Source organism: Xenopus tropicalis, chromosome 3 (assembly GCF_000004195.4).
Source record: "Xenopus tropicalis strain Nigerian chromosome 3, UCB_Xtro_10.0, whole genome shotgun sequence".
NCBI classification, from domain to species: domain Eukaryota; kingdom Metazoa; phylum Chordata; class Amphibia; order Anura; family Pipidae; genus Xenopus; species Xenopus tropicalis.
The window spans coordinates 14,717,869-14,741,097 of NC_030679.2; the positions used below are offsets into that span (position 1 = coordinate 14,717,869).

Consider the following 23,229-nt stretch of genomic DNA (forward strand, 5'->3'; position numbering starts at 1 on the left):
GTCTAACCTAAATCTGACACCCATGCCAAACACTCACTTGAACTTGTACACACTGATTTAGCAGGCCCTATAGAACCAGTGGCAAAAGATGGTTTTAGATATGCCATAGCATTTACTGATGATTATTCTGGTGCAGTATTTGTGTACTTTCTGAAAAATAAGAGTAATACAGTATTAGCCACAGAAAAGTTTATTGCTGATACTGCCCCCAATAGGACAATCAAATGCATGCGGTCTGATAATGGCACAGAATTTATTGCAAATAATTTTCAGTCATTGCTCAGTAAGAAGGGCATAAGGCATGAGACCTCAGCACCTTACTCATCCCATCAAAATGGGACTGCTGAGAGAAAATGAAGAACTATTGACTATTTGAGAGAGTAAATTACCAAAAGAGTTATGGACATATGCAATAATGACTGCTGCTATGAGTCGCAACAGGTGCTTTAACAGTCATCTAAGGCAAACCCCATACTATATGCTAACAGTAAGATGGTGGGGCCTGTCTGTCTGGGATAAGAACCTGGTGTTCTGCAATATGGAGACTTTTCAGGGACTGAAAGCAGCAGATAAGGTATGTGTTCCTATTCTGATCAGCAGTGTGCTGAGCTCTGGCTAACTGCATGCTTACCTAAGATCAGTAGCCCAAATGGATATAGGTAACTGAGTGTGCAGGCAATGGGGCCGATTCACTAAAGGTCGATAAAACGAGTGCTATTTATAGCATGCTCGTTAAAAAATGTTATCGCTTCTTATTTTTTGCGACTTAACGCTCGATTCACTAAAAGGACAGGCGTCATAATTGACATGATGTTCTTTGCATTATTTAACTTGCGATGAGCGTTCTTCTTGCGTTAGTTCCCGTCGCATGCGTTATTTCCCGCTGCGCATGATATATTTCGCCGCACGCTATATTAGCGCACAATTTTACGCAGGTAACCATTACTTTCGGAAAACTACTGTTCTGAAAATTCCCATTTCCCTGAAAACTGGAGGATGCATCCCTCTAGGGCCAACACAGACTTGAAAAAATCCCACTGCAAAGTCCATGTTGTGTTGCCAAAAGCTCACAAACTGCGATTTTCTTTAAGTACTGCCTGCCCCAAGTAGGTGTTAATATTTGCACAGACGAATGCGATATTTTGTGCGTTTAACGCTTCATATGTGTTTGTGAATCATGCGTTAGTATTTTTCCTATTCTAATTAACACAATGGGAGGTAAATTGCATGCTTTTTAACGCAAAAAACTATGCGATAAGCGTTATCAACCTTTAGTGAATCGGCCCCAATGTGTTCTTATGCTGACCTGTGTGCTGAACTCTGGCTAATTGTTTGCTCACCCGAAACCAGTAGCCCTAATTGATATAGGCAACTGGTTTGCAGGCAAGGTGTTTCTATACTGTGTTGAATTCTAATTGTTTGCTCATCTGAAACCAGTAGTCCTAATGGTTATAGATAACTAGACTTGCAGGTAATGTTCCTATGCTGACCTGCAGTAGGGGCCTTTTTGAGCGTGTGGACCGTATTCTCGGCAAGCGTTTTTCGGCTTGTCGAAAATACACTCCATAGGCTACGTGTGGCATTAGCCTAAGCTGACCTGTAATGTGCTGAGTTCTGGTTAATTTCTTGCTCACCTGAATCTAATAACCCTAACAGATACCAGTAACTGGGCTTGCAGGCAAAGTGTTCCTATTCTGTTTTGTTTGCTCACCTGGAACCAGTAGCCCCAATGGAGGTTGGTCACTGGGCTGGAAGGCTGCTAGGCTATATGCTTGTTCTTAGCAGCAGTTAATATAAGCTATTTTTATGATGAAGACAGACTGGCTTTTTGTGTATGATTCTGGGCATCTGCTTAGGTGCTGCAGCCTGTCTCCATGGCTCATGTGATTGCTTTTTGAGCATGTCTGGGGTAATTTTATTTTGGACCTGGTAAACAGGTAGACCTTTCTCATAAGGTTGCTATGGTCTGTCATCAAACAATAGTTCTTTTTCCATAAGTAAAAGTCTGGGTTCCACTGGGCTTACCTTGCTGGATATGAAGCTGGTACTGGGGTTTTCCATTGTTAGTCCCCACACACACTGTGTAGTGATTCTCACCCCAGGTGCCTTGTTCTTTGGGATTAGCTTTCATTTAGAACAGATCTGATTACTAGACAGCTGTGCCTACCTTTAGTCTGTATTTATTGTACATGCCTAATGTGTACCACATAGTGCCCTGTTGAAATTACTATAGGGTCATACCTATTCATGGCCTGTGTTTGGGTTCTCACTTGTATGCCTCCTGGTAAGAAGGGGAGTAAATATTGCACACTTAATTTAATGTCACCATATGCAGAGATGTCTTGATGTCTCTCACTTCTGTAGGTGTCAAGCTGTTATGTTTGATGGACTCGCTTTACAGGGTGTCACCTTTGACAATATGTACCCTATGTTTTCCCCATTCTGGTGGTTTGCTAGAACCTCTTATTCTGTGGTATAGAGTCCATAATGTCCTTAATTATCCATAATAATGTCCATAATTATCCTTGTCTTATTGTGGGGCTTCCACCTGGAATCGTTTTGTTATGTTAAATTATAAAGATTACATATTTGTGTGCTCTCTCTTTAACGTTAGAGCATTCCTTATTACAGGTTTCTGGTTGAGCCTATTGACTTCTCATAGGTAAAGAGTATCTTGCTATATCCTGGTAAGTACTGACAATGAAGTTCTGATTTATTTGTATGTGTGGATTTCATGTCAGTAGCCCCATTAGAAATATATTTACTGATAAAAATGTAGATGTGTTCAATACTTATTTACCCTGCTGTAGATCATGCCAAATAGTCTAATACAGGTACAGGACCTGTTATGCAGAATGCTTAGGTTGTGGGGTTTTCCGGATAAGGGATATTTCTGTTTTGCCTCTGATGAGGAATAATTATATATTAGTTGTGATCAAGTACAAGGTACTGTTTTATTATTACAGAAGAAGGAAGTCATTTTTAATAATTAGAATTATTTGTTTACATAGTAAACAAATAACATAGAATTATAGTAACATAGTAAGGAAGTTGGGTTGAAAAAAGACATACGTCCATCACGTTCAACCATAATGCCTATATATAACCTTCCTAACTTCTAGTTAATCTAGAGGAAGGCAGAAAACCCCATCTGAAGCCTCTCTAATTTGCCGCAGAGGGGAAAAAATTCCTTCCTGACTCCAAGATGGCAATCGGACTAATCCCTGGATCAACTTGTACTAAGAGCTATCTCCCATAACCCTGTATTCCCTCACTTGTACTGAGAGCTATCTCCCATAACCCTGTATTCCCTCACTTGTACTGAGAGCTATCTCCCATAGCCCTGTATTCCCTCACTTGTACTGAGAGCTATCTCCCCTACCCCTGTATTCCCTCACTTGTACTGAGAGCTATCTCCCATACCCCTGTATTCCCTCACTTGTACTGAGAGCTATCTCCCCTACCCCTGTATTCCCTCACTTGTACTGAGAGCTATCTCCCCTACCCCTGTATTCCCTCACTTGTACTGAGAGCTATCTCCCTACCCCTGTATTCCCTCACTTGTACTAAGAGCTATCTCCCATAACCCTGTATTCCCTCACTTGTACTGAGAGCTATCTCCCATAACCCTGTATTCCCTCACTTGTACTGAGAGCTATCTCCCCTACCCCTGTATTCCCTCACTTGTACTGAGAGCTATCTCCCCTACCCCTGTATTCCCTCACTTGTACTGAGAGCTATCCCCCCTACCCCTGTATTCCCTCACTTGTACTGAGAGCTATCCCCCCTACCCCTGTATTCCCTCACTTGTACTGAGAGCTATCTCCCCTACCCCTGTATTCCCTCACTTGTACTGAGAGCTATCCCCCCTACCCCTGTATTCCCTCACTTGTACTGAGAGCTATCTCCCATACCCCTGTATTCCCTCACTTGTACTGAGAGCTATCCCCCCTACCCCTGTATTCCCTCACTTGTACTGAGAGCTATCTCCCATACCCCTGTATTCCCTCACTTGTACTGAGAGCTATCTCCCGTACCCCTGTATTCCCTCACTTGTACTGAGAGCTATCTCCCATACCCCTGTATTCCCTCACTTGTACTGAGAGCTATCTCCCATAACCCTGTATTCCCTCACTTGTACTGAGAGCTATCCCCCCTACCCCTGTATTCCCTCACTTGCACTGAGAGCTATCTCCCATACCCCTGTATTCCCTCACTTGTACTGAGAGCTATCTCCCATAACCCTGTATTCCCTCACTTGTACTGAGAGCTATCCCCCCTACCCCTGTATTCCCTCACTTGTACTGAGAGCTATCCCCCATACCCCTGTATTCCCTCACTTGTACTGAGAGCTATCTCCCTACCCCTGTATTCCCTCACTTGTACTAAGAGCTATCTCCCATAACCCTGTATTCCCTCACTTGCTAAGAATCCATCCAGCCCCTTCTTCTTATAATGGAGTTTATGGGAGTTAGCCTTTCTGTAATTTGGATTTTTTTGGATAATGGGTTTCCAGATAACAGATCCCATACCTGTAATATAACTACTGATGCATTGGTCACTCAGGACGAAATTCAAAAGAGACTTGAACATGTAATAATAAACAATGTTCCAGGACCACATGGTATACACCCCAGGGTATTAAATTAGCTTATCTCTGTGATTGCTAAATATCTTCACTTAATTTCTCTTCTGGCATGGTGTAGAGAGACTGGCGAATTGCTAATGTGCTGCCATTATTAAAAAAAGGGATCCTGTTCTCAGCCTGAAAACTATAGGCCTGTTAGTCTGATATCAGTAGTAGGAAAGCTTTTGGAAGGGGTTAATAAGGTATAGAATACTTGAATACATTGCAAGTCACAATACTATAAGTTTGTGCCAGCATGGTTTTATGCGTAACAGGTTGTGCCAGACTAATTTAATTGCTTTTGATGAGGAGGTGAGCAGGAACCTCGATGGTGGGATGGCAGTGGATGTCATCTACATAGACAGTGAGTCGGACCCTGTCCCCAGCTTTCTGCTCCTTGTGTGTATTTAGACACATCACAGCCACATTTCCGCTTTTGCATACACAACCTCATTAAGATACAGGAACCCAGATGTATAGTAAAAAGGCAACTTCAGATAGTTCCATTTAATACAAACCTCAACTTACAAGGAGACAGGAACGAGGAATCTTGAGCGCAGAACTTTAATAGAAACTCAAAGTACAGGAACATGGATCACCAAGAAACAGCACTTTGTATAACAAGGTAATCAATTCAGACACAGGATACAGATTCAGCAACAACCTACAAATGAACAAAATTAACAAACTAATCCAACCAGGAACAAACAATGGAGGGACCTTTTAAAGGGAACAAAATGAATAATTTGCAAAACCTGGCAAAAGGCAACAGAATAAGGCTGCAAGGAACACCCAGAAATGATAATGACAAAAGAAATCAGCCTTCTCTGGCTGAGAAGTACCTGCACAGCCACTGAACAGGCCCAATAGTTCCTTACATAGCTAATGTAACATTGGTAGGATGCCTAGGATGAAGAGGGATATAAATGGCATTTATATTCTCTCATTCTGTAACATTCAAATAAACACAACTGAATGCGTTCCCCAATCCGGATGCAAATAAAGGGTTTTCTGGGATAGGAACAACTTTTATTTCTGTGCCCGCATCTCTTTTACAGAGTTCTTTAAAAACTGCTTTAGTGCAAAGAAAGCCATAAGTTAAGTTACCTCTGCCTTAGAATCTATTGGGAGATGGCTATAACCATAAAAATGATGTATAGGGAACAGCACAGCCGTAGTACGTGCTCCACTTTATAATGAGGCCTTGATGATAATGGCCTGTTTACATCGATGGAAAAGCAGACCCGGCAGTTTCCTTGTGCCAGCAGTAATTTTTTGTTAGCAACAGGTGTTAAAATAAAAAGAAAAAATCTTACCGGCATGTCTTCCTTTTCATAGATCACAATGTTCTATGCCAAAATGATGACAAATATTCATTTAGTGTGGCTGGTATGTAGAGGTGCAGGTAGCGCAAACAGATTACAAATAGCAGTCAATATGCTGGCGAGCCTGCCCATAAGGCAATAGAACAGCGGGACTCAAGATTCTTCTTTTTAGGAAGACAATCTCTACGACACTGGTTCTCCTTAGGGATTTGCTCTTGTTCTTAACTGAATCCTAGAATGGGCACAGATATGACAAGCAGCTGATACTTCTTTGGTCTAATATAGGAAAGCAAAAAAGGGAAAGTTGTGCTCACCACTAAATTTTAAACCACTAGAAGGGGTGCAAAGAGCTGTGACCACAAAATTCATATAGACAACAACAAAAGACCCTCTGCACTCACCCATTATTAATATATATAGGACATTAAGACATTCTGGGCCCGATTCACTAAAGTGCGATAAAACGTGCGCTATTTATAGCTTGCGTTAAAATTTTTATCGCGTCTTAATTTTCGCGACTTTTCGCATGATTCACTATAAGCATACTTTCGCTATTTTACGCGCGGTATTTCATGCGATATTTTTGTTGCGATAAATAGCGTGCGCGGTATTTTTCGCATGCACGCTATTTATCGCATGCGCTAATTGTCACGACATTACGCACGCGACAATCGGCAGCATAAAAATGGCGACATTTTGCCCTGGGAGAGCACAGAGTGCTAGAGAGGTGCTGTATAAAAGTTTATTTGCAAAAAAACCCCCCCCAAAATTATAAAAATATAAGTAAGAAAAAAAAAAGAAGTGCTAGAGATAATAAAATGGGGGGGGGGGGGATTTAAGAATATTTAGCCAAATACTTAGGGGTCCGTTTGCTAAAGTGGCTTAAATTAAGTGGGAGATTTTAGATAAATGGCAAATATGTTATGGGCACTTTATTAAACAGGGACAAATATAATATTGCAATTATTCTGGCAACAAAACATTGGATTGGCAGTTATCACACTCGCCAGAAAATACGCTACGTACTAATTAACGCAAGTTTTACTATTCAGCAAAATGGGCTCAAGACTAAATTGTTGCCAGAATATTTGCAAACATTTAACCCATATAGCATATTGATGCTGTTACTGATAAATGTAAGAGTGTAGGAGAAACTACATGAAAGTACAGAATACCATATCAAGGAAGGAAAAATAATGAGACATTACTCAGTTCAAAAGTAGAAAACTAAAAACTTTTACTTAATATAATAAAATAAAAAAGGGGGAAAAAAAAAACTTAGGGCTTGCTGCCCTTGAGTTCTCTAATGTCCCTCTTTAGTTCGTCCACTTCCCCCCGGAGCTGGGCCAGCTCGGCCTTCATGTTGGCCAGGTCCTCCTGCACGGATGGTCCCTCGTGCGCAGGAGAACCTGGCGCCCAGCGCTTGGCCTGGGGGGAGTCCGGGGCCTGGGGGGAGAACTCAAGGGCCTTGGGGGAAACTGGGGGGTATTCTTTTCAGCGCGGAAATTACCGCATGCGAAAATGGCGACTTAACGCACGCGATAATACTATAGTGAATCGCGCAATAATTATCGCGACTTATTTAACGCAAAAAAGCGTGCGATAATTTTTATCGCACTTTAGTGAATCAGGCCCTCTGTGCATTAAGCTGCCAAGATATGCCCTCCACTTCAAGCAAAACTTAGGGATTGTTTGTTCATATATTGCAATGTACTTCAAGCTGGCCAGCAACATCAAAGTCATCTCTATTCTGGCCAATCCTACACTTATTTAAGCAATTCATTAAGAAAGGGCAACCATGTGGGAGTTTTAACCTTGAAAGCAAGTAAGTTTGTGGCTTTTCAGACAAAAGCAGAAGTTCAGCAAGTCTGGATATCCTGGGAGTCAGGAAGGATTTTTTAGAGCACAACACTTGCCATAAGCAAGGCTCACTTGGTGGTGGAAAGGTTGTTGCAAGTGAGAAGTTCCTGGGTAGCTGTGGTCTCTTGGGTCAACTGTGACATTTATTCATCCTCTTTATGTCACATTTATTGAGTTTGAGTGTAAGGGGGATCCTGGAACCGCTATAAAGCTAATTAGATATAAATCTGGCCTGCCAGAGAATCTCCTGACTGGCCCAACAACCAGTGCATTTCGCTGATGAGCCCTGGAGGTTTTTGGAGCTCAATGTTTCTAGCATTTCAGATAAGCATTTGCTACCTCCTCTGTATTTAGTCTCCACCTAGAATATTGTTAAGGCCAGTAATCTTGCTTTAAAAGGCTTATATAAACCTGCCTCCCATCATAGGTTCTGCTTGGTTATTAAGCTCACTGGCTGTGATCTAGTAAGCAGGTTATTTTGAGAGGCCTCTGATTTCCTGCTTAAATAATTAATCCTGTCATCGTCTTGACTTTCTTTTCAGTTCCTAATTTCAGTTCTAGTTTCCTGCTTGAGACCCCGCCTGGTTCCTATGTCTCCGCTCCTACTCCTGGTTCTGACCTCCTCCAGAACCAGAAATAGGAAAGGAGACACTGGAACCAGGTAAGGTCTTAAGCAGGAACCTAGAACTGAAATCTGTCTTTCAAACCACCTGCCTAATCTTGGCCACTTATTTCGACTCTACCTTGCCTGCTGCTGCTCTACTGCCCTTCACAGTGTTTGGTTACAAAGCTTTTCTGCTTCAACTATCTACTGGTGTTTTCCACCTTACAGGCTCCGGCTTAACTATATGCAACAGTTTATTCAATTCCTATTGGCCCTTACTTATTTCCACTATGGCACCAACTACATGTAGCACTGTGTAGATCTAATTGTTGCAAGACTGGGCTCAGGCTCTTTGGTGCCAGGCTCTCTGATGGGCTCTAAATAATGTATCCACCACTATAAATTGTGCTCTATCTATCATCATCATATTTCTAAAATATGTAATCATCCGTAAACAAAAAGTTATGTTCATTTGTCAAGAGCCTTAAAGAGAGACACAGAGAAGATGTGCAGGAGAGTGAGAGAGGGGTAGAATGATGCAGTGTTATGTGTATGGAGAAGTACAGGTGAGAGCACGGCTATATATACTGTATACACATATATATATATTGTAATGGTGCTTTCTTCTGCTCTAAACAAACGTTTAGTAAGTTTTAATTATACATCTTTCTAACTAGTATCGCTGGAAAATCAAAGCCAATGATCCTTTTGTGATTCTGTTCTAGCGGTGCCTGTTTTTTTGAGAGATGTTTGTTTTTTGGTGTTTACACAACATAATTATCTTGGAATAAATGCTGAACATATTGAAACCATCACTTTTCTATTTTACATGGAGCTCACGGCTTTAGGAAAATGCTCTAAAAAGTACATTGATTTGGTGCCATATGCCATATAGTGGAGTATCCCTTATTGTATATAAATAGCAACCATAAACTCCTCTGTATAATTATGTATGTATGTACTGTATATCTTTATTTATTAAGCGCTACTTATGTACGCAGCGCTGTACAGTAGAATACATTAATGCAAACGGGGTTATTAAGATAGGTCCCTGCCCCGTAGAGCTTACAATCTATATAATCTATATAATTATATAGAGTTATTGTGCTTTGCCCAAATATGGGGTGATTACTGGGCAATTATGCCTGATATTACCATGTAATCAGCTATAAAAAGGGCTGATATAAGGCTTCACAATGTGTGAAATAGACACAATTGTGCTATTCAGGGTGGTACATGCATCCATAGATGCTCTGTAGCTAGTTGCACTGGCATAGCTATAAAGGAAGCAGACCCAGTTGGGGGGCCTGCACTGCAGGGTCCGCTTCCTCTATAGTTGAAGGGGAACAATCATGAAAAATGTTTTGCCAGTGTCAATTCTGTTTCAATCTACTTGCCCAGGAGAACTGTGAAAATAAGTTTTATGAAACAACATTGCTTTAAGGGTAATGACATACAGGGAGATTTGTACCATTTAATTCATAAATAGAATTTGCCTAGGTGCAGAACCTCTCTGAAACTACGTTGTTCATTTACAGTTCTCTAAGGGTTTGAGAGGAGCAATTGAACTCTGTCTTCAAGGTACAGTGATGCCTTTTCAATTGGTTTCATTTGTGTTTATATTGCACTTTGTGCAGCAGCACAGCAATACAGAACCAAGTATGATCAGCTGGGCAAACAGGCCTGTCTGAAAAGAATTGTGGGAGGGCGGCATTCTGTGCATAGAAGTAGAACGTTGACAGAGCCGGGCAAAAAATAAAGAAAGGATACTTGCAGAATGGGGAAACTGTTTTGTGCCGACACACGTCAGCAATATTAGCGAATTTACAGGACTCAAACGGTGGGCCTCTCTGAATACAGATTTAACCGCGGGCATGCAAGGGAAATTTTATTAAAAAGTTTTCCCCCTTTTATAGGCACCCGAAGCTGGCTGGCTTATGGAGCATCCCTCCTTAAGCTGCCACCCAAGGCATGTGCCCCCGGGAGCCTATATGGAAAATATTGCCTTGTCTTGTGGCAGAAAGTGAGATCTCCCACTCCAGAGAAGTCCCACCTGCAGACCATGCAGGAGTAGGGAAGAGAGTTAAGACTCTCTCAACCAGGGCCATCATCGGCAGCAGGAGATACTCCAGTATCAGAAAGGTCTATGTGAATACAGTCATAAGCACTTACAGTAATGCTGCACTGAATCCTCTATCAAAAGAAACACAGGATTTCTTGTCTCTTTTCTTTGTAAACACATGATATTCCAGTGTCTGACTTCTTCTCTCAGAAACAGCCTTAATTCCTCAGTTCTGCTCAGTTCTCTCCTCTCTCCCCTCTCCTGCTCCCCCTCCCACCACAAAGCTAAAAACTCCCTCCCCCCCCCTTAGGAATGAATGATTTCCGCTATAACGGCTAGAGACTGCAGGAAGGAAGCTACCTAAAATGGCAGCTGCTATCTTAAGCAAAAGGAGAAAGCTTCTAAAGCTGTTTACTCAGGTATGATAATGTTTTCTGCAGAATAAATATATTGCTCTAGGGGCACTTATGTGGCAAATCTATTAGCAGTAAGATGCCAAAATGACTTTCCTTCTCCTTTAATGATACATTCTCTACATTAGAGAGGCATCAGATGGGGGTTTTTGCCTTCCTCTGGATCAACTAGCAGTTAGGCAGGTTATACATAGGCATTATGGTTGAACTCAATTAACGTTTTTCAACCTAACTTACTATGTTACAAGATGGCTAAGGTGGCACTGGAAGGCAGGATTCCTATTGGAAAATTTAGGTTTAAATCCCCTTTGAATTTCAAATGTTCTGAGCATAAGCCAGAAAACAAAATAAAATAAAAAAGATTTGTTCTGTAGAAATTTGTGCCATTTTTACCACTAAAACAGAAATCGTGGTTTAAATGTTCATCTTAATAGTATCTTGCTATTTAGAATAGAATGTGATGATAGTGTCATGTTAAATTAGGTCTTTACTCAAATTAATTTCCCATACAATCAAATGCAGATTATGTTGAACTCCATTTGCAAAGCTGCGGCCCACGCCAGCCTGTCATTAATGCCTCTTTCTGCCTCCCCACTAGGAGTTCTCCAGGCAGGATCATAATGAGACTTGTGTTTTTTCAATTTGATAAAAACAAAAAATTTATATCAGGTTTTTAATTTAAAGCTAGGGACACAGACAATGAAAAAGCCTTGTGCGTCATGATGGATTATCAGGAAAATCAGACACAGTAACAAGCAGCCCCCTGCCGTAAATTAACCCGAACAGGAATGTCAGGAGGATTTAGGCACAGTGTCACATTAAATAATGCCTGGCTGGAAACAATCGGCGGATCTCATTTGCTTCATGACAAAACCTCGCAGAATGCAATCCTGGGATATATATTATTTGTTCTGCTCTCTGGATGAGAACCATCCAGACAACGGGCGGCCAGAAGTAAAGCTGTTATTTAAAATTGCAGCCTCTCTGCCATCAATTATCTCTAGAGTGATGACATATTCCATAGCGCTGGATGGGAGAGGGCTTATAATTACAAATATAGTGATGTCAGGGCAGATAAGGTATGGCACTGGCTCTCAATCAAAAGCAGATACCAGTTAGCAAGATAACCTCTGCATTGTGACATCACGTAGAAGTCAAATGTTTTCGGTTTATTCATTAAACCAGGCAATTCTGGGTCACAAAAGCTCAGCCAGAAGATGCGTTGCATGTGTGGGGTATTTCTTTCTCATACAGGAAATTCTGTTCCTACATACTGTGAGGTTTCAGCTACATCTGTGCCTTTTCTGTGTTGTGCATTATGAATATAAATTTTAGTATGTGTTGGGGCTGGATTCCTTAGTTATTATTTGCAGGATTTTATAGTGATACCAGCACGTTCCTATGAATGACAGGAATCATGTCAGTATGACAAGTATGACAAGTATGACTACCAAGGAACTGCTGTTTTTTTTAATCTACTACTTTTCACAGCCACAGTCCCTATCCAAAGACTATTATACAACTTTACTTTATTTATAACTTTTTTTTACTATAGGCATCAACCCCCTACTATACCTGCTATCCCACAGCCACAGTCCCTTCCCAGAGGCTATTATCCCACTGCTACTATAGGCACCATCTCTCCCTACTATACCTGCTATCCCACAGCCACAGTCCCTTCCCAGAGTCTATTATCCCCCCACTGCTACTATAGGCACCATCTCTCCCTACTATACCTGCTATCCCACAGCCACATTCCCTTCCTAGAGGTTATTATCCCCACTGCTACTATAGGCACCATTTTTCCCTACTATACCTGCTATCCCACAGCCCCAGTCCCTTCCCAGAGGCTCTTATCCCACTGCTACTATAGGCGCCATCTCTCCCTACTATACCTGCTATCCCACAGCCCCAGTCCCTTCCCAGAGGCTATTATCCCACTGCTACTATAGGCACCATCTCTGCCTACTATACCTGCTGTCCCACAGCCACATTCCCTTCCCAGAGGCTATTATACCCCCACTGCTACTATTGATACAATCTCTGCCTACTATACTCGCTATCCCACAGCCATAGTCCCTTCCCAGAGGCTATTAACCCCTATTGCTACTATAGGCACCATCTATCCCTACTATACCTGGTATCCCACAGCCACAGTCCCTTCCCAGAGGCTATTATCCCACTGCTACTATAGGCACCATCTCTCCCTACAGCAATACTTACCTGAGGCTCCTGAAACAGCATTCTGGGCTGTGTATTAAATAAACAATAAAGTGGAGTGACACAGGGAATAAGTATTGAGCACACAAAGAAAAGGAAGTGCAAAAAGGCATGGAAGGCCAAGAAATCTGTCAGTATTTAGAAAGCAATTGTAGGGATCCATAGGGTTAACTAGTCACTATGGCTTTAAACCCTGCAGCTTCCTTGTTTTGTGCTGTTATTTGGCAAAGACCTATGAATCGGTTTTGAGTTTGAGCATGTGTGTGTTCATTGGTTAATAGGGAGACCACTCCCTGGGCACTCAGATATAGTGCTTAGCAGGGGGGGGCTGCCTCTTTGGCTGCCTTTGCTCACAGGGGAAGGAGCACTGAGCCTAGAGCAGAACTAGGCCCCAAGTAAGCCATGTGCCCCAGAGTGCGGACAGGGACCCCGTGAATGAGGACCAGTTAGATAGCAAGTTTTGTGGAGCACTTTCTTTGAAAGTGAGATAGTGAGGGAAGGAAGCAAGAGCAGTTTGGCTCAGAAGAAAGTAGCTGTGGGAGTACCCTTCCAGACAGGCACTGTGACATCCCTGCAGCAGGATCTTGACCAACTGGCAATCTGGGCAGCTAAGTGGCAGATGAGATTTAATGTGGATAAATGTAAGGCCATGCACCTGGGATGTAAAAATATGCAAGCCACTTATACCCTTAATGGGACTGCACTAGGCAAATCCATAATGGAGAAGGACCTTGGAGTCCTTGTAGATAATAAACTTGGCTGTAGCAAGCAATGCCAGGCAGCAGCTGCAAGGGCAAACAAGGTTTTGAGCTGTATTAAAAGGGGTATAGATTCACGGGAGGAGGGGGTTATTCTTCCCCTTTACAGAGCGCTGGTAAGGCCCCATCTAGAATATGCTGTTCAGTTTTGGTCTCCAGTGCTCAAACGAGACATTATTGCGTTAGAGAGGGTCCAGAGAAGGGCAACAAAGCTGGTAAAGGGTATGGAAAGTCTCAGTTATGAGGAAAGACTGGCCAAGTTAGGTCTGTTTACACTGGAGAAGAGGCGCTTAAGAGGTGACATGATAACTATGTATAAATATATAAGGGGATCATATAATAACCTTTCTAATGTTTTATTTACCAGTAGGTCCTTCCAACGGACACGAGGGCACCCACTCCGTTTAGAGAAAGGGAGGTTCCATTTAAATATTCGGAAAGGATTTTTTACAGTGAGAGCTGTGAAGTTGTGGAATTCCCTCCCCGAATCAGTTGTACTGGCTGATACATTATATAGCTTTAAGAAAGGGCTGGATGGATTCTTAGCAAGTGAGGGAATACAGGGTTATGGGAGATAGCTCTTAGTACAAGTTGATCCAGGGACTTGTCCGATTGCCATCTTGGAGTCAGGAAGGAATTTTTTCCCCTCTGCGGCAAATTAGAGAGGCTTCAGATGGGGTTTTTTGCCTTCCTCTGGATCAACTAGTAGTTAGGCAGGTTATATATAGGCATTATGGTTGAACGTGATGGACGTATGTCTTTTTTCAACCCAACTTACTTACTATGTTACTATGTGTATGAGTATATTGCATAACCCTGCAAATTGATTGTCTCTGACAGTAAACCAGTTCTACTGTTCAACTACAAGAACCTTCTGGTGCCCATTTATTATTCTGCACTGCACACAGCTACAGTAGTGGGTTGTAGTTGCACTACACCATAGCTTCCACATAGCATGAAGGATTGAGTCGCGTGTACCCCATGCTCTAGACCAGGGATGTCAAACTCAATTGCACAGGGGGCCAAAATTCAAAACACACCTGTGCCAGCAGCCATATTATTGCCCTGTGTACCTGTGCCAGCAGCCATATTATTGCCCTGTGTACCTGTGCCAGCAACCATCATATTGCCCCCATGTACCTGTGCCAGCAGCCATCATATTGCCCCCATGTACCTCTGCCAGCAGCCATATTATTGCCCTGTGTACCTGTGCCAGCAGCCATATTACCCATAGCAACCCTATGCTGCCTGTGTGTGCCATACCCTCCCTGCCCTATGCTGCCTATGTGCCATACTCTGCCTACCCTATGCTGCCTGTGTGTGCCATACCCTCCCTGCCCTATGCTGCCTATGTGCCATACTCTGCCTACCCTATGCTGCCTACAGGCTCTACCTGGGGGGTATTGTTTTCCTTTAATGCTTCTACATTTACTTCTCAAGGGAATACATTGAGAACAGTAATAATTTAATATCATTTAAAATGACAACCATTTCCCTTGGAAATGCTGAAACCCATAACTGCCAATTAACTGCTATTAAGTTTCTGTAACATATACATGTACCTGCCATGGCCCCAGAGCCCTCACTCCCACAAGAGCTGCCTGGAGTTGGCAGTTAGTGCTCCTCTGACAACATGAGCATGCTGTAAAGCAGAATGAATGTGGCAAACAGAGCTTTGAGTGTTACTGTCAGATATATTGAAAGTTCCCCTCCGAGGATTAAAACAATTGTAAATCTAATTTTCAGCAAAGCCAGACCAGTTTTATATCAGCCTATGAGTTGGATTCCCATAATTCATTGCAGTGCACAAAATACAGTTCCCATTGCAGACAAATATCACTGCTCATCTGTTTTGACAGAGCCACCATTGCTATCGACGAGCAGTGAACTAAGACTTTAATACAAGGAACCACCACAGTAATGGCAACCAGTGGTACAATAATAGGCAGACTGAGGGGCTGCAGAGGGACCTGGTAAGGCCACCATAAACCCCCTACTCTGCTATGTGTATATGGGGGAACCAGGATCATGCACTCAGTGGATGGGGCTTCTAAATATTTTATGTGGAGGTCCTTCCAGGCAGCTGAATGTAATCCCTTGATTACCTACCTCCGTCAGTTATTCCTGCAAGTCCACCAATGCTCAGACATCATGGGCAAGGAAAAGGCACTTATCCAGCAGCACAGCTATAGAGGAAGCAGAGGGGAGGACCAGGGGGCCCCAGGCCACTGGGTCTACTTCCACTACAGCTTTAAGAAATCCCCCCAGCCACACTTCTACCTACCCGGCCTGAGCAACCAGGGAATGAGGAAGGATGGGTGGGTGGAGGGAGGGCTGGGTTGGTGTGTGCCTAGCTGCTACAAAGATTTCTTTATGGGGAGACCCAACATGGTGTTGTGCCCTTATCCCTACAGTTGCTTCTAGGTGGTGATGCTTTTTATGCTTCTATAGCAACACCCCCTTTATCAGCATTCCTTATGTTACTTTTTAAAGCTTATCCACCCACAATTCCACTGCTACCACCTTGCTTTTCTCCATAAACAGTTAGCTCTTCCCTGCCATTGCACCCAACTACTAGTACTAGGGTCTGCAGGGGCAGGATATTTTGGCAGCTATTTGAATCTCCCCAGCACATATGTGGCCTAGGCAGCATACCACATCGAATGTGTATTGCGGGAGGCTGATGTTATGGGGTGGACCAATGATGCCGGTTGGCAGGCCAATGATATTCGGGGTGGCTTTGTGACATTGGGAATGGGTCTATGACATCACACAGGTGTGACTGGGCAGATTTCTGTCCTTGAAAAACCATATCCAAACAATAATCAGTGCGTGGAGCCAAGTCATGTTCAATAAATTTTTGGTGCTCTATTTAGTGTTGGAGTTACATATTCACGTCCAATATATTTCCCAAATAGTACTCACATGATATAGCAATGTGCAAGCAAGTGTAGCTTTATTAGAGATTCAGCAAACATTTTGGGGCAACCCCCTTCTTCAAGTTCTTGTCCTTGAAAAACCAGGACATGGCAACTTTAATGCTGCCCCTAAAATTCTATTACTCTGGGCCAGGACCTTTGTGGCCTTCCCACAATTCCAGGCCTAACATTGTTAGAGGGTCTATTCATGAGAGATAGATGACACACACAAATTCAAAGATACAGTACATATACTGGCTCTGTCTGAGGGCCAGAATTAGGGGTAGCAAGAAGTGCACCAATCTAGAGTGCAATGTTGGGGGGCACTAGACAGGTACTTCTGTCTGAGGATCTTTTACAGTGATGATCAGAGGGGTGGTTTGGGCTTCAAGTCACTCTGCCAGTTACACCACCCTTGTCTCGTATGGGGGGTGCATCTGATTGGCAGCTTGCCTACAATGCTTCCCTGTTCTGTATCTCCTGACATATGTGACCCAGCATAAGAGCTCTCTAACTCTAGCTGTAGTAGACAAAATATTGGTCAGCAAGAGCTGCTGATTATTTACATAGATATCTCTAAGCTTCCTGGGATGTTAATTGCTTAATTAGTTCTGGAATAAGGCTGGTGTTGCTGTATTATGTAACTGACTCTTTGTTCTGCTCATAGGCAGATTTTCAATAAGGCTAAGCCTCCCCAAACCTGCTTGGCACATTAAAAAAAAAAACACTCTGTTAGGAACCTGGGACATATATAAGCTCCATCCTGGACCCCAGGTATCCCGATAGTGATCTTACCACAATACATATAAACTTTCTTTTGTTGCATTTGAATTAAATGTAGTTATGATCCTTTCCTGTTTGTATGATACTTTATACTTTTTACATTTATTGCAGAAAAGTTGTTCTTTGTTGCTCCTGGGCTCCTGTTGAAAGACTACTCGGCACTAGCATCCATTTTAATGTCTATGGTTTTTTATAAAAAAAAATAAAATTGTATGATTATCCCTAAGATGTTTTTGTAAATCTCTTTTCCTCATTATGTTGTACAATGTTTTTCAGTTTTATTTCTATTTTTATTCTCCTTTTATCTTATCTAATCAACTTTGTGTCATAAATTTCTTCTTCACACCTGACACTTTTTCATAGTCCTCCTTACCTCTACAGTTTCTTTATATTCTATTGAGCAGGGAATAGAGAACAATATTCAGCCATTGCAGTCTGTAGATTTGCAATATAAACTAGTCTCCCATCTACCATTATCAGGGAAAATTGCCAAGTCAGGGAAGTTAACACTTGTGGTATAAGTGCATTGAGCTGAAATCAAATATGAATTTCACAACATTCTCTGTTCTATTAGCCAATGATGTGCAATAAATTGATCACCTGGTTGGTAGAGGGTTTGATTAGCAGAAGATGAGGGAGACAGTTGATGACATCATGCTGAATTGAAGGAAAATAGCTGTTGGTTGTTGTTGGTTGGAGTTGATTGGCAGTCACAGCACATCTAAACAAAAAGACGTTGTGGAAACATTGTGTCAAAACTTGCTGGTTTCAAAACAAGCCTCCTCATGGATTTTGAAGAAGAAGGTGAGTGATTTCCTAATTATAAAGGTATTCATTAAAAATGGAGGTTTCTTTGTAACTACTGATATCATCATATTTTTGCAAGAAGTACATTTCAAAATACACTGCTGATGAGCCACATGACACAAACTATATCATGAAACAACACTTAAATCTGATAGCATTACTAGGCGCCATTCATAAACATTTATTGTACTGTTTTTATGCCTTGTGTGGTGTAAGGTTTTAACCTAGTGGAAGTCACTGTATATCATTTTAAAACTTCATATACATCTTAATATAAAAATGTAAACTCTGCAGGACTGTGGCTTTGTGCTTCTTGTGACTAAGTAGTGACTTCTACTATTCTTAAAAATAACAGTACATTTTCATACCTTCCAACTGTCCAAGTTTTTTTGGGACAGAAACAGTATCAAACCCTAGAATTTAAATTTTTCACATTGGTTTCAGGTAAGGAAAGGGAGGCATAGAGAGACAAGCAGGCTGGGAGCACAAGTTGATGCTATTCTGCTTGTATGTAATGCTTTCAGTCTATCCATTTCTACAGCAATCTAACTGGAATGGGTGGACTTAACACTTCTTTTCTGCATCACTTGTACTGGCATGAGTGGGGTTAACAGAGTGCATATTGGCCATTTTGGCAGTGATCTTATAAACATGTCTGAAGGAGGGGTATATATGGTTTTTTTAAGGTCATGGTATATGTGGGGTGTGGATAAAAGCTGTGTGTGGTTCAATTAGATATGTCCCTCTTTCTAATTTTCAAATGTTGGGAGGTATGCATTTCGCTAGTTACTTTGTTATTTTGGATATAGGGGTCATTACTACAGTTGTCAACCAACTCTATGTCATGATGGAGATAATGATCCAGTCCTGGCTTTTTTTAAGGCCTGAATTCCATTTCACGCTACATGATAACATGAAATAAGGTCTCAAGAAGGCCTGAAGTGGATCATTATCTCCCTCATGACATTGGGTTGGTTCTGTTACTATATCCCCAGGCAAAAGTGCAAGAGCATAAGACTGTCTCCTCCAGCTCATGCAGAGTGCACTTTTAACTGTGCTGTGTCTAGGGCCGGATTTCAAAACCGGCCACTAACGGTCGCACGCCCCCCCTCCGAGTGCGCATGCGTGCGTTCGTCACAAGCGGGAGTGCGCATGCGCGGGGGGTGCGCATGCGCGGACGGGGGGTTGCGCATGCGCGAACAGCAGGGGGGCGGGGGGATGCAAGCAGGCATGTACCGTAAGCCAACACATATTTTAACATTTTGGTGCAGCGGGGCGGCATGCCGCCCCCAGGTTTCTGCCGCCCTAGACCCGGGTCTTTGTGGCCTCTCCACAAATCCGGGCCTGGCTGTGTCTGAATGACTGCAAGTTAGATGGCAGAATGAGGGGTGCATATGTGCCTCCCCATTCCATCACTGTATTCATGGGGAAAGCCGCAGGTCTTTTATTCTCCAAAACAGAACACAGAGACCTGCTGCAATTCATGTAGAGCAGAGAAATTCTGAATTTACTTTCTTGAATTTATACACACACAGGAGACAAATATTAAGTAAAGCTTTGAGAACATGGCTACAGCTAGCATCTTCTTTTTATTTTAATCTTAACTTTGTTCATTGATTTCTGATTTTGGAATTTGTAAAAATGCATTTTTTTGCAGTAAACCGACTGGCCGATCAGTTTTCAAAAATGTCATTGTAAAACAGAGAAAAGAGAAAAACAAAAAAATGGACCATGGATCTTGGAAACAAAGGACTAGGTATGGAACATAATGAGTACTCTAATGTACTTAGTTGAGTAGTTTAACCAGGCAGATCATTATCAGTTTACAGATCTACTAAGTTCAAGAATTTTGTTGCTAATTACAGCATAATGTAATAAATAAGTACAACATATGTAATAACTGAGAATACAATTTGCTCAGGTTCACTAACCTATAGGAACCGGTTCCATGCACATTACAAGTTGCACATTTCATGTTGTATATTACATAACATCCTTGTGGTGAAATAGATTTATTTTCAGGTTATTGCTATCAGTGCACAAAACTTCAAAGAACGCGGAAAAGAAAAATCCAAAGCATTAAAAAAAAATATAAGTTACAGAGAACGAGGAGAGGTAAAGTAATCTCAGGAACAAACTTACTAACATTGCTTTCCCCTTAATGCAAATTTGATTAAAAACAGCGTTTTCCCAAACTGCAGATATTTTTTCTAATGTGCAGAAAGTATGGGATGTATTATACTTTATAATCTATGGTGTTTATTTGTTACAATGCAGTACAAAAATGTACAATTCTTCTGCATATTTTTGGAATCAGATACCCTCTTGTTATACCCCACAATTTTAATATTTTGCTTTAACTGCCCACATCATAGTCCCTTCCTAGCACTGTCATTGCCATGCACAGCTCCCAGCACTTCATTCTCATGCTCAACTCCCAGCACCAGGCCTTGAACACATTGGTGAAAGGTCATAGTTTGGTTCACTTTCCAACACATACAATAACTATGACCTAACAATAACTAACTGTAAATTAAATGTTGCTCTGTGGTCACTTAAAATTCCTTTTCTTTCTCAGAGTACCTTAGGAATAGGAAAAGGAGGTTGAGACATCAAACAATAACAATTAAAATTCTGCTAGAAAGTAAGTAAACTCAAAATAAATGCTTTTGAAGGTATAGGAACCTAGCAAAGATGTACCCCACCCCCAATATTGACTAGTGTGTATAAATGAAAGGCATATTAAAAATGGCTTCCTGACTTTTGTAAGAATAAATGTTCCCTCTCTGTACACCATTGAGAATCAGCGATATATTATGGCAGGGGTGCCCAGATTACCCACATGGAGTATAGCCATGGCACCACTATAGAATCTATCACTTCAAATATTACATTGCCATGGAAAATGTAAGTTGATTGCATTACAGCAAGAGATGCTTTTTCTTACAAATCCAAATAAGTAGAGGTACTGAGGAGGGTGATATAACAGAGCCAGTGCTCTGTGTGCTTGTGGTATAAGTGCATTGAGCTGGACTCTAATATGAATTTCACAACATTCACTGTTCTATTAGCCAATGATGTGCAGTAAATTGATCACCTGGTTGGTAGAGGGTTTCATCAGCAGACGATGAGGGAGACAGTTGATGACATCATGCTGAATTGAAGGAAAATAGTTGTTGGTTGTAGTTGATTGGCAAGCACAGCACATCTAAAAAAGAAGTTGTGGCAATCCAGGTCCAACACTTGCTGGTCTAAAAACAAGCCTCCTCATGGGTTTTGAAGAAAAAGGTGAGTGATTTCCTAATTATAAAGGTATTCATTAATAATGTACGTTTCTTTGTAACTACTGATATCATCATATTTTTGCAAAAAGAACATTTCAAAATGCACAAGTTCTGATGAGCCACATGACACAAACTATATCATGAAACAACAATTAAATCTGATAGCATTACTAGGCGCCATTCATAAGTAGTGCTGGGCGGTATGACCAAAAATTTATATCACGGTATTTTTCAAAATTATATCGGTATCACGGTATTTGACGGTATTTTTTTTTCCCCATGCATGATTAGGTGACCACCCCAAACACCCGCCACCCGCACCCCCCCCACCACCCCAAACACCCCCCCACCACCCCAAACAACCCCCCATCCGCACGCAGCCCCCCCACCCCCCCATCCGCACGCACGTCCCCACCCCACCCCAAACACCCCCCATCCGCACGCACCCCCCCACCCCAAACACCCCCCCATCCGCACACACCCCCCCACCCCACCCCAAACACCCCCCCATCCGCACACACCCCCAACCCCACCCCAAACACCCCCCCATCCGCACACTCCCCCCCAACCCACCCCAAACACCCCCCCATCCGCACACTCCCCCCCAACCCACCCCAAATACCCCCCATCCGCACACACCCCCCCACCCCAAACACCCCCCATCCGCACACCCCCCCACCCCACCCCAAACAGCCCCCCATCCCCTTCACATAAATATAACCCCCCACCCCATCACAACCCCCCCATCCCCTTCACATAAATAACACCCCCCCATCCCCTTCACATAAATAACACCCCCCCATCCCCTTCACATAAAATATAATTACTTGCCAGGCACCCCCACCCCCGACCGCTCACATTGGTATCCGACTCTGAATGCGATGGCGCTTTTGTAGAGTGTGCGCGCTGACGTCACGTGCGCGCTGACGTCACGTGCGCGCTGACGTCACGTGCGCGCTGACGTCACGTGCGCACCCGGAAGTATTCAAGCACACCGGTATGGGGGTATGTAGAAAATGCATATCGGTTTCAAAAAAAACACCGGTGATCGGTTTTTACCGGTATACCGCCCAGCACTATTCATAAGCATTTATTGAACTGTTTTTATGCCTTGTGTGATGTAAGGTTTTAACCTAGTGGAAGTCACTGTATATAATTTTAAAACTTCATATACATCTTAATATAAAAATGTAAACTCTGCAGGACTGTGGCTTTGTGCTTCTTGTGACTATGAAGTGACTTCTACTATTCTTAGAAATAACAGTACATTTTCATACCTTCCAACTGTCCCTTTTTTTTTGGGCCAGAAACAGTATCAAACCCTAGAATTTAAATGTTTCACATTGGTTTCAGGTAAGGAAAGGGAGGCATAAAGAGACAAGCAGGGTGGGAGCACAAGTTTATGCTATTCTGCTTGTATGTAATGCTTTTAGTCTATCTATTTCTACAGCAATCTAACTGGAATGGGTGGACTTAACACTTCTTGGCCATTTCTGCAGCACTTGTACTGGCATGAGTGAGGTTAACAGAGTGCTCATTGGCCATTTCTGCAGTGATCTTATAAACAT

At 42.3% G+C, this 23,229-nt stretch overlaps 1 long non-coding RNA gene across 1 annotated transcript; it reads right to left on the minus strand.

Moving 5' to 3' along the window:
* Positions 1-5,182: 5,182 nt before the first annotated feature.
* LOC116409691 lies at positions 5,183-21,843 on the minus strand. Its single transcript, XR_004221913.1, has 4 exons — positions 21,475-21,843; positions 18,171-18,291; positions 5,944-6,184; positions 5,183-5,291 (listed from the first exon to the last, which is right to left on the minus strand). It is a non-coding gene; the product is annotated as an uncharacterized LOC116409691 (long non-coding RNA).
* Positions 21,844-23,229: the final 1,386 nt, after the last annotated feature.